This window comes from Halyomorpha halys, unplaced genomic scaffold (assembly GCF_000696795.3).
Source record: "Halyomorpha halys isolate HHAL.00 unplaced genomic scaffold, Hhal_1.1 Scaffold20.1, whole genome shotgun sequence".
Classification (NCBI taxonomy): Eukaryota; Metazoa; Arthropoda; class Insecta; order Hemiptera; family Pentatomidae; genus Halyomorpha; species Halyomorpha halys.
Window position 1 is genome coordinate 353,388 of NW_027110474.1, and position 13,393 is coordinate 366,780.

Here is a 13,393-nt window from a genome sequence, read left to right on the forward strand (position 1 = left end):
GATGGTAAGGGATGCAGTCAAAAGAAAACAAAAAATTGTTAACACCTATTTATTTTCTGACTTTTCGCATGTCTTTTGACATTTTGAAAAAAGTTCTGAAAGCTCTCAACTGAAAGAGCCCTGAAGAATCTCTAAAAATTGGTGCGAAACGCCGGAAAATAAATAGTTGTTAACAATTTTTTTGTTTTCTTTTGGCCACACTCCTGACCATCTTCTATACAATTTGAAAATATAAATAAATTTTTAACATAATCAAGCTTTTACAATGAATTTTATAAAACTATTTTCGTGATTTTATTTTTCTAATTTTTATTTCATATATTGAAAAAAAAAAAAAATTGTCCATAAAAAATTCTTTCAATAATTCAAGAGCTACCTCCAGAAAACTTCTTACTAAAATTTTTAGAAACGTTTTTGAGATAAGCAAAAAAAAAATAAAAATTAGCTTTGTTCAAATTAACAAATTCTATTTATTTATAAGAACCTTCGGCAAACCTTATGTATTATAATAGTATTACAGTCAGATAGGGTATAGATGGAGCCCATTAATTAATTAACAATAAATTATAAACATAGAGAATATAATTCAATATATTTAGATACAATAATAAAAGTAAATTAAGTTAAAAATAACAGGAAACTATATTTTACTTAAAAATAGACAATTCTTACTGTAAGAAATTTGTCAGTGTATATATTTTGCATGCACAATAAATTATAAATTATATAGAAAAAGAAAACTATACTTAGTCTAACTGTACTACAGTAATAGAAAAGAGCCTGCTGAGGTTGTATATTCTATTGGAAAATAATGGCGGATTTAGACAATGCTCTGCTGACTTCACCATAATGGACAGCATGTCTAATCGCAATTGTTCCACTCCCATAATTCTTCGATAAATACCTTACGAAAGAATTACGAAACGCAGAAAATAACGAGAAACAACGGTATCGGGAGAGGTTTTCTAAGCCCAATCCATGAGGTAAATTAAAGTAGGAAAAAAGAAATAATGATAGTAGAATAAAACAACAAAAAAACTTAATCCCATGATAACTAATATAAATACAATATTCTACTTTCAAATCCTAAATCTTATAATTTTACCTAGCTCATACCTTAAGAACAGATGCAATAGGTACTATAATATCTTTTCCAGCGCTTCCCAAGACCTTTGGTCATTTCAGTCAAAATCTATTAGTCGATTTAAACTAATTAGCACTCGATTTACAAATAAAATTGTAGACCTAATTTTACTAAAACCTTTGTTAGTGATGAATCCATGCAAAGGACGGAAAATAAATTTATTTACATAAACGCAATATATGTTTTGTGTAAATCTTTTATTAATTATCATTAACTATTATATATGTTAAAAGATTCATGACAAAATATTTAACATAAACAACTATACATACTAAGTCATACCATGAAAACAATTATAATATACTGGATTAAGGAAAACAAAATATATTCAGTTCCAAACTAGTGGATAACAATAACATTTTTAACGATAATTTTATCATCCTATACCTCTCCTCACTCTCCCTCAACATTTAATTTAGTGATAAATATTAGAATCTGCCACAACGCTGGGCAATGATTTTGCCCATAAATAATAAATAAAATATATAAAAAACATATAAATAAATGAAAAAAAAAAACAACTTCAACATGGCTATTAACTTCCTCAACATAAAGTTTATAGCTTCTGAATTTTTGAAAGTCATTGTTAAAATTTAAAAAACTATATTTACAAAATAAAAATGAGGCAGTAGACAAATAGTACCCACTCCTAATAATTTCAGCTTTTATTTTAATTTATAGTTATTATTAAAATAATTATCGTTTTTAAGATACAGTGACCAATAAGCCAATCAGTGAGCTGTACTAGTTCTTTTATTCAAAAAGAGGATAAAGATAAAATGGCTTTCCATCTTCGCTAATGCTCGTCCGATTTTGAAGTTTACTTTATTTTTTAAACATTTTTAAATATATTTCGAATTAGTTCCTATAATCAATAATTTATTTTAAGTTTTAGGTATTTTCTGACTTCACCTACAAACCTTGTATAAGTTAGTGGTATGTAGAACACAACGTTATGAGATAATTAGCATGGCTATGCAAGAAATAAAGTCGGAAACGTCGACAGGATATAGTTGTTTTATAATCGACTGATCCTCAAAAATATTCTCATTAACAGTTGACAAAAAGTAACAGTATAATGAGAACCAAATTTAATAAGTTTAGCTTGAAAGGAGCAGTGACCTACAACTTGGGAAACCCAACCACAACCCGAATACTGAAACCCAGGCTCCCGCAGGACATCTTGTTATAAATTCTAATTTTATGAATTCTGTTATTGCCACTCTAAAATAATATTTTCTCTTAATTTATTTTTTTTTTCTATTAGAAGTCAATTATTTATTTTTTTAAATCCATAAATGTCACTTTTTTCGTTATTAACTTTACTTTTATGTTTTATTATGAATTAATATTTTTAATCTATTCATTTTATCTCAATTTTTTGTTTTATTTGTAACATTATATATAGGGGTGACTTTTGTATAAGACCCCCCATGATCAATTGTTTAAAAAAAAAAATGTACCTCTTACATTAAGCATGTAAAGCTCATCAAGCCTATCTGGTATTAAATAAAGTTTAGCTGTAGAGACTCGTCGTTTTTGAGATACAGTAATCAATAAGTTGGTGAGTTAGTGGCAATACCGACAACAGACGCACGCAGACGAGTTTTAAAGACATACCCGATTTTTTTTTTTTTTATATTATACTAATAACTCAGAAATTCCCTGAAAAGGGTATCAAACATCATCAACCTCTTCGTTTTTGTGTTATTTGAGATATAGTGGTCAGTAAGTCGGTAACTGGGCTGTATAAACACGTACAGCCCAATTTAACAATACAGATACTCAAAATATTTTTACAAATTAGTAAAAATATAACAAAAACTAATCAGAATTATTGAAAATGTCACCAAAATTGGATTGACAGTTCGATTATACCCCATCCATAACGCCCTGAAGGCAAATTTAAATTTGTTCCTTGATTTCTAAATCATTAAATTAATTGAAAATTTTCGATTCAAAGGACTTCATTGCTTTGTTTTTTCCGTTTACTGCATGAATACAAAACTTTCCTACCATCAGTAGAGACCAAAATAATAATATTTGTGATACTATCCTACATATACGTTTTTCCAGCATAAAATTATTTTTTTAAAATTTTTGTACTGTTAATTTTTTTCACGGCACTTGTTTTTTATTGATTATTGAACAAAGGAAGTTCCTAATGTTATACAGTATAGAATACTAGCAACTACATTTTCCATAAACGGATTTCTTGAGTTTAGTCAAGACCTTTTTGTCACAGTAAGAGTCCAAGAGGAGAAAAAAAGGCAGCGATTTCATCCCAAATTTTTATAACTTTAAGGAAAACCATGTATAATTAATGGTAAAAATTGATGAGTCTGCCAAGTATAGGTAGGGGAAATAAAAAATGGCGGTTTTTTCAAAACATTTTTTTTTTTAATATTTATTTATTGCTATTTATAACTGTACATTATAATACATTTTGTAAATCTGATCTAAGTCAAATTGGAGTGTTACAGGCGTGTAGAGAAACTACCCATTGGTAGCACTCTAATGACATTTTACATTAGCTGGTCTCGTGGGCATCTTCTTTTCAGGCGCCACGGAGGATTGTCAGGAATGGAAGAGGATGCACGATTAGAAACTAGGGGATTTGAGTGGTTAGAGAGGTTCTAATGGAAGGAGTGATATCTGGTTCGGGCTAGATCGGTTACATAGGGAACATTAAGGTCTTTATGTATGATTTTATTTGTGACAAAGTAAGGAGCATTGAGGATTTTACGAAGGATTTTGGATTGGAAGGATTGAATACGAGAGGAATTCGAAGGTTTAGTGGAGCCCCAAAGCTCAACTCCGTATGTCCAGATTGGCCTTATTATATTCATGTAGATCAGTCTTTTGTAATGTGCTGGAAGTTTGTTTCAAAACATAAAAAAAAAATAAAATAATAATTTTTCATTCGAAGCTCTATAGCTTTAAAAAACCAAGACTAGAAAATCTAAGAGAATATCGTTTTAAGTAGAGTAAATTTTCTTAAATATAAGCCCTATTATAGTTAATAACGTTCAATATTTCACGAGATACAACTTTTTAAAAAGCAACATATCATAATAGTAGTTAGTAAATTTATTTAGAGAAATCTATATATCTCTGGAACCATAAGACGTACAGAAGTCTGTCAGTGCTCAAATCAAAGCTAGTTAAATGCACTATAAAGTAGTGTATAACGTTTATCTTCGTAGGAATAGTATTTTTTATGATAATGTTACTTTTTAAAAAGCTGTATCTCCGGAACTATTAAACGTAAATAACTGAAGTTAAAAGATTTATTTTATTACGTTATTTTTTTAACGTTTTGAAACAGCCGCCATTTTTTTTATTCTTCCCATCTAAACTTGGCAGACTATTAATTTAGACAAGTAACTATACATAGTTATCATTGAAGTAATCATAAATTGGGGTGAAATAACTAACTGCCTTTTTATCTCCCCGGTTCTTATACTATCGTGAGTTGATGACTAAGAGACATACCGTACCTTTACCAGTATTGTGTTATATAAATTTCAGTATGGTAATAATAATATGTCAATAAGCCAAATCTTTCAGAAAAGTCCATACTTCACATCATATGTCGATAGTTTTGAATTATACTCTGATATATTCACAACCCTTAGGGATGATAATAAAACAGTAGCATTAGTATCTCAATTTTTTAAGTAACGAAATAATCATGACATTGAGTTAACAAAAAAAAAAAAATAAGCGACATAGTTTTACACAATCAAACCAAGAAAGGATAAAATAATTACTAGTACAGTAAATTTTCAACATTTTTTTTTCAAAGAGAGGAGAGCAGAGAAAGGAAGGGGACTGACATGAGTCAGAGACAGCATAATTATGGCGAGAGCAATGACCATTGCTGGTCGGATTTTCCCGAGCTATTCCAAGGATAACTCCAGAAAACCAGGTCAACAATTTACAGGCATTACCAACATTTAATTTAATTTTTTTATTTTATAAATTTAATTTAATAAATATACCATAATTTAAAAAATATATAAATAAAGAAAAAGATAAAATCAATAAACAGCCAACCCTTCTTAATGAACAATAAAACCTTTATCTTGGGGAGAAGTATTTACAACTAATGATATTTTTTATGGTTACACTCGTGACTTGTGAAACACAAAAAATATACACCCATATACCTACAATTAATTATACGAAATACATAGTTGCAATTATGTCACACAATATTATTCAACAACTATATAAAGATTTTTATATGTTATGAGCTTTTATTACCTGTCTATAATCTGTATTTAGAATTTGGTTTAAACAGTTCAGTACTGAACCTTTAAACCAGCTAGAGAAAAAAACAAAACGTTAAAATATGACTTATTCAACTTGTAAGATTATTCTGTCCTTATCACATTCTATCCTTATTGTGATAGAATTGATGATATACTAGGAGAAAGAACGTGAAACTGATTTAAACTGTCAGGATGTATTTGATGTCATGAATTAAACGATGAAGGAGTATTCTATCAAAAGTTAGTATATTTACTTCTCAGAAGTAAAGGTTTTTTTGACAAATTCAAATGGTGCATTTAAAACAACCAATTTGTTTCATTAAAAATTAAACTTATCTACATGAGATGTTAACACAATAATTTTAAAATAATAACTTTTTATAAGTGGATATATTGGCTTTTGGCAGAATACTCCTTAATTTCTTAGTTAGTAAATTAATTAAGACGGAGATATAGGGGAATTTTCGAAGTAAAATAAAATCTACTGAAGTTAACCAGAGATATCTATAACTCAAACCACTTGCAAGTGACCAGTGGAAGCGAATACTTGTATTAGACTGAACATAGAACGTATAACACACATTACAAGTCTAAAGTATAATACATGAAACAGCACTAATTAATTCACAATGTAAAAATAACTACTGGAAGATTATTGATTGACCGTGTGTGAAGATGAAAGGAATATGGTCCGGGTGCGGTCAAGAAAAACTCAAATAGTAGAAATATACTAATTTAATGAGCCAACGTTTCGCCCCACGTTGCAGGGCTTCTTCAGGGCTATTTTGACGGCAGTCAAAACTAAAAAAGATAAAAATAACTAATGACGTAAAAATAACTAATGTAGCCGAACTAAGAACTCATAGGACGGACCGCAGCCCAAATCCACTGGAACCAACAAGACTGCCATGACAGGCCTTGACCTACTAGCTATTTCTATTGAGATAATAGAACGAGCCGTGTTCCTTGGGGGACTCCACACCATTTGTCTAGGTAAGAGTACTGTGCTTACCAGGGTCATAACCAACCTGCTCTTACCCATGTATCGATTACAAAAGACTAAATCAAATCGCCACAATCGAATTTGGGGCGATGCAAAACATTATTCCCTGTAACAAATGATATCCCTTGATTGACTCCTAACCACTATCATCAATATAATTGTTTTAATACTGCAATAAAATTAAAAATATACAAATTGATTCCAACACGATTTTTTTTTCATAAGGATCATTTTCATTTAATTTTTAAATTACTAAACATAGTAAAATAATTAATCAGTCCCGGTAAAGGCCTAAAAAAAAAAGTTGTTTTTTTTATATGGAAAGTTTTGATATTTTGCAACTCTATATTTTTAAGAGTGCTATACAAGTGTTTGAAGTTTGCCTCCTTTTTCTTAATTTTTTTTTTTGGAAATATAATATAAAAAGTAAAAGTGTTAAAAATAATAACTGTTCTCTGGTTTTTTTTTCTGGATTTTTTATTTGGTCATAAAATGAAAATCGTGCATTATCCGAATAGCTTCTAGAATATTAAATTTAAACACGATAATTAAAGACAATTTTGATCTTAAATGAATTTTTTGGTTCGACGGTCCGTTTTGATGTGCTAGCGCCAGTCGAAATTATGAGACGGAATGTAGTTCTAAAAAGAAGTCTTTGGAATAAAATCTGAGTTCACTATTTTAAATTCATAATTAGTAATTTTCATAAATAAAATAAAAAAGTATTAATTGAGGATATTACTTTGATAAAAAAAATAATAAAATAAAAAAAAAGGTAGTCTTACATTACAAAATAAAACTACAGAAGTGTAAATGAAGGGCGACTATGACCGCAATCGGTTAGGAGAATATGAGAATCACTGCACTTTTCTAATCATTTCTATGTTTACTTGTAGTTTTTATGAATTTTATGGTTCCAGGATTTTTATTATAAAAAATAATAAAAACTTAGGAAATCCCTACTTCGGAAGAAAATACGGTTAAGTACTTCAAAATTTACGAACCTTTAATTAAAAGAGAAAGAAGAAATCGAAGATGTTGATTGTGAACTTGAGTAATACCAACAATAAATCTAAAGATAGAATTTTTTTTTCTAACTATTTTATTTGTATTATGATACTGTAAATTGCAATTAAATATTTGGGCAATAAACTCTTCAGTAAATTAACACTTAAACAATCTTCTATTAATTAAAAAAAAAAACTATCATTTTTTAACTTTGTCTATAATATTAGGTCAAAGATTTAAGAATTAAATTAGTCAAAGATGTACGAAATTTTCCATTTTGTCCATAGCGAACAAAATTCACTTTGGTTGGACATGATATTAACTTATAAACTTATATACCGGATAATAGAAAGACACCTATGATGAAAACTGGAATAAAAAAAAATGTTATAATTAGACAAAATTCCGTTTTTAGAAGGTATACCTGTGAGAAAACGTAATAATGTAATTTATTTATAAGCTAAATAAAAAGAAAAGAAGAAGAAGTATGCTCGTAGAGTTGGTCCTCATTGCGGTCACGTTCGTCGTGTAATAATAAGATATGGTATAAGGAGATGATAAGATCTATTCCAATGGAAGATCGAGATTCGCAATAACGGTATCCAAGCCCTGGCTCATCCGATCCATAGCGCTATGGGAACGGGCCAAGTCCTCCAATCTATATCCAACACTATGCATAAGGGAATAAGTTTATAATTTTAATTCATTAATTGGACAGAAAGAAATACTAATAAATTAATCAAAACTCGCATCTTACGATGGCTATTTATTGCACAATTAAATCAACACAAAATTGTTAATCTGATAGAGTGAGTTATAGTAAAAAAAGGTCTAAAATAAAATTAAATACAAAATTAAGAAATTCTCAGTTTATTGTAAATTAAATGTAAATAAAATTCAAGGCATTTCAATTCGTAGACTGATTTCTTTCGCAGAAAAATTTTAATGAATTTGACCAGTTGTACAAAAAAAAAAAAAAAAAAGTATTTAAATGAATCTTGACAATGACTTAATTTTATTCCATGATGAACATAAATTCTGCGACAAAATCATACTTATTTTCTTTTGAAATGAAAATCAGGAGTTCGTAGAGATTATTCTATTTTCTTTATTTTTACGAAACGGAAGGTACGATACCGGCACTACTAATAATTATTGTCCTCAGCTTTTGTTTTCAATGAACCTCATAAAACCTCTAACAAATACAGACAACAAATAAAATCCTCCTACCTACGCTTCCCTATATCACCGTTATGCACAGGTCGGTTCAAGGCTTATAACCATAAGCGTAGAAAAAAAATGAATCTTATGTTTAGTATGAATCTAATTTATAAATGAATCGACGCCGGAAGCTATCAATAACAGAGAAATCGCTATCCTGTCGTTATCGTTTGAAGGTCACCACCACACCCGTATGTACGAGTCACCGACCAAGGAATAGAGAAAAGATGTTCCAACCAACATCCACCCAACCAAGTGAATTCTAATATAACAAGAGCTACCAAAAATTGTTAAGGACCATCCAGAAAGCTGGAAAGATCGGGAGAGGGGATAGAAGAGGAGAGAGGGGAGGGAAGGAGGTGGGGAAGGGATGATAATGATGAAGCGGAAAAAAACATTTCTTCTTAGCCAAAAAATACATTTTTTAGACTTCAACGGGATGAGTAAATATTTTTATGGCGTATGTTCATTTATTTTGGCGGAAAAAGCAATAATAACATATTTAACAGGACACCTTAAACTGCGCTTTACGACAAAGATCAGGCGCCCAATCGTTAGAATCAAATATATCTTCAAAGACTAAAATAAAATTCTAATTGCTGTTGAGAAGATGGAGATATTGAGAAGAGGGACAAACGAATTGGCAGAGCAGCATATTGAAAGGTTCCCTATAAAGAAGGAGTAGACCACCTCGGTCCGCCCACTTAGCGATCGCGTTTCACCCAGAGCTTGTCCCCGCTGGGCGTAGTCCACGTCCACCAGCTGACTCATATCGGCTCACCAAACTACATTCCTCAACCATGGACACAGTGCCTCCAATAATTTCTCATCAGTAGATATTAAAATCTGGTGCGGTGCCCGCATCACACTACTTTCACTAACCAACCTATTTTGAGTTGAAATTAATCCACGCTTAGAACAAATATTTTGATATTATTCACTACGGCAACACTTACCCGCACTAATTGTCGAAATGAGCCTCTTAGTTGAAAAGTTTAATTTCAACATTTTTAAGTAAAGTGCGTTTAATAATATCTCTGGGTTGCAAAATTAAAAAAAAAAAAATTCTGTGAAAGTATAGTACTAAAATATTCACATTCTGCCCTTAACCATTTGTTCGATGCTAAATTGTTATACAATCAATATTGAAAATACCAAAAATGATTTAATGGCGTTAGACATCCTGTCAACTTAAAAGGCTTCAATAATTCAATTGACTAAAAAAGTAGTAATTTCATAATTTTGTAGACAAGGAAATAGCAGGATGGTGGAACGGAAATCTGCGCATGCGCCTTCCCGGTAAAATGTATGTTAAAAATAAAATTTTATTTATGTGTTCTTCGTCACTCTATATTATCTTCTACGAATTTCTATGTTAAATATTATACTTTCTAAAATCTTTGGCTTTCCAGCGCTATAATACGTCTATGTTACAACTCTTATTTCTGGAAACGTGTTTTCAAATATTATTCCTCCTACCTTTCTAAGTTAATTATCAAATTCTTTCATAGTTTATATTGGTTTATATATATTTTTATATTGGTGAGATGGTTATATTTTTCGAATTAACAAAATCAAAGATAATTAAGAGGATTTTTTTTTTAAATCCGTATATTTAACCTCACGGTTCCAATGGAGGTAAAACGGTCAGATATTTAGGACCAACTAATTTTATATTTATGTACTGAATTTAACCAAAGTCATTAAAGCCGTTTTTGAGAAAAGTAAAAAAAAAAATGTGAAATATTAATATAAGATTTGTTAAAACTTTTTAATTTAAATCCTGCCTGACTATTTCAATGAGGATAATACCTATCTCGTATTAAATCCCACTTATTTGTACATTGATTTGTCAAGTTTGTTAAGGCTGTTTTAGAAAAATCATAAAAAAATGTAAAATGTATTCTCTAAAGTGGTACTTCCGATCGGTCGGATTTAATCTAAAAATTACTGTAACAACCCAGACAAACGCATAATTAAAATACGTTATTTCAGTTTTAAACGACTTTTTATTTTTGAGTTATTAACACACCGCTTTGCGAGACAACTTTCACACTTTGGACTAGAAGAACCTCAAAACTTTACACTTCGCGAAATTTTGCACGATCACAATTCCTCCACTTACTATATATTCCAAATCAGTTGAGCACAACAAATAATTTACACTTGTCTTCCTACTTACAGATGAAATTTATCCCTGAACGTTTTTAAAGAGCTATTTCTTTATTATTCAGAATGATAATAGTAGCGACAATAAATAGGTAAACTAAAGTAAAATCTCACTATTGTCCAAACGACCATGAAATATAAAAACATTTACTTTCTCCTTTAGTGAACAATAATATTCTTTCATAATTTATGTTTATAAATTAGTATTGCTGCCAACCATGAGAGAAGGTTATTAAAAAAACAAAGACATTATTTACAGTACTTAAAAATTTGGCTCTTAAGACTATTTCATACATAAAAAAAAAAATGTTGGTGGTGAATTTTTATGGAAAACTTTTTCCTGGCAATGCCCAGCGTTCTTCACCTAAACATCCATAGCATCTAAGATTTCAACCAAACCCGAAGTTACAATCGTTAAAAAGCTGAATGTCTACTCGTTAAATCTATACCAATAGCCCTTATATTTTATCCCATTATGAGAAAAAGTAGAATGAAAATGAATCCTCAAACATTTTTTTTTTAGGGAGATCGGGTTTGCACCATTTCGTGTAGTTCTTATGCCACTCCTAGTTTTCGATTTCCCAGCCTGTCTTTCTTGTTATAGCCGGTTGAGTGAACACTGTTTTCTCCTTTAGTTAATAATGAAAGCCTCACACACTTCATAAATGTGATTTTGTATCAAAATCTCAGACAAATCCATAATTAGGTGCGCGCGCGTGTTTGTGTCATAGAACCAATAAATGAAATTACAAAATCAAACATTGAATAGAAATTTTTCTAGTTAGAATAGGATTAGATAATAACTCCATTTCTTTCGGTGAATGGTGTTTAACCTATCTTAAAAGAGGTTAATTCAGAGGTTGAATTGTTGAGTTAATCGGGAAACGAGTCTTCACGGTAAGTTCGGAATTTAAGAAACTGGAAAAAAAGAGCTATTAAAATTGTAGATTATCGAAAATAGATTTTTTCTTATAACTAACACATTTTTGAAGACCCTGCAGGTTAAATAATTTAACGATTGTGGGTTATCGATAGAAATAAACAACACAAAAAAAAATTGTTTAAACATTTCCTAAGTTATTTAGGAGTTAGGAAGCCCAATAGAATGCGGGTTACTGGGCCCTTAGTCTAAAGATGGATGGATAGATAAGATGCTTTCAAATGCAAAACATATTTCATGAAAAGAGTCCCTTATTTGAATAACAACCTTAGCGTACTAAAAATATAAAGCATGTCTACCAATATAAATAAATTGATAATTACATTCAATTTATAGGCGGTTTCAAAATTAATAAAGTTATATTAAATTATTTAAATATATTTTAAACAAATTATTCAGTTTATGAAATTAAATACACACAATTTTCAACTCTATAAATTTTCTCGAAATGGTTATAGCAAATATAAATATTACGTTTTCAAGAATAAAACAGTTAAACAAAAAATATGAAGTCATCAGTGCAATCCGGAAAGATTGGCCTTTCCCATTCGTATCAGATGTTTCTATTATCCCTTTTTTTTTCCCTTAACCTATTCATAAAATTCTTCAATGTTTTGTATTTATAAGTTGTTTATTATTGCTAACAATGAGATTTATTTTTTATAAACAAAATTAAAAGTAATTTGGAGGAAGATGTATGAAAATTGTTGAGCTAGGCTGACCACATACAGACACACCCGAATCATTTTGGGATACTTAATTACTTACACTCAGGGGATCTCAAAACATATAATTTCGTCGGAAAACTAACGATTGCAATACTTTCCCCTAATATATATATATTCGATATATAGGTAAGTGAAAGTAAAAATTTAAAACTATAAATACACAAATAATGAGCCAAACTGACTAAAACATCAACTAGTTCACTGCATTGAAAAGGATTGTTGTTCATATTTCTCCAATAAGAAAACAATAAAGTAGTTACAACTACAATCTACTAACAAGAAAAAGACAACCTCCGTCTTGGCACATCGATCAGAGATATACTACGTCAGAATACTAACCAATTAGGCAACCTTATTAGAACTCATGGTATTAACATTAAAGGAAATTACACTCGACTGATCATGAATGAGGTTTTAGTAAGGCCAGTGATTAGAGGAAACAAGATTGAACCTAAACATCACCTGAAGGTTGCACCTGAATTTGTAATCTTGATTGAATAAGATTTAACAATAAAGTTAATAAGGACCGAGTCCTAACACAACACATTCAGATCAATGGATAATTCACCTCGATGAATTCGAAAGCAATGAGATAACTAGATAATTGAATCAGGGAAATTTCAATGCTCAATGCTATTCATTGCTAACTCGATCATTCAGTACTACATCTAACAACCTGTCTGTTTTAAATTAGCCAATTAGTATGGCTGACTCATTCTCTAGGTTGCTGATCTGCCAGAACAATATGAACAGTTTTCTATTCCGACAAAAGAAAAAAATATATAAAAGTACTACTAGAAGTATTAAGGTATTAGGTCCTTTTAGGTCATACTTCTTGATCAATGATGAAGGTAGGGCCACAGGCTGACCTAATATCTGTAATGGGCGAGTACATCACTACCA

At 30.1% G+C, this 13,393-nt stretch overlaps 1 protein-coding gene across 1 annotated transcript in view; it reads right to left on the reverse strand.

Annotated features, from left to right (window-relative positions):
- gish (casein kinase I gish) overlaps positions 1-13,393 on the reverse strand; it is a gene marked incomplete in the record, with an annotated part of 196,453 nt that overhangs the window by 140,058 nt on the left and 43,002 nt on the right.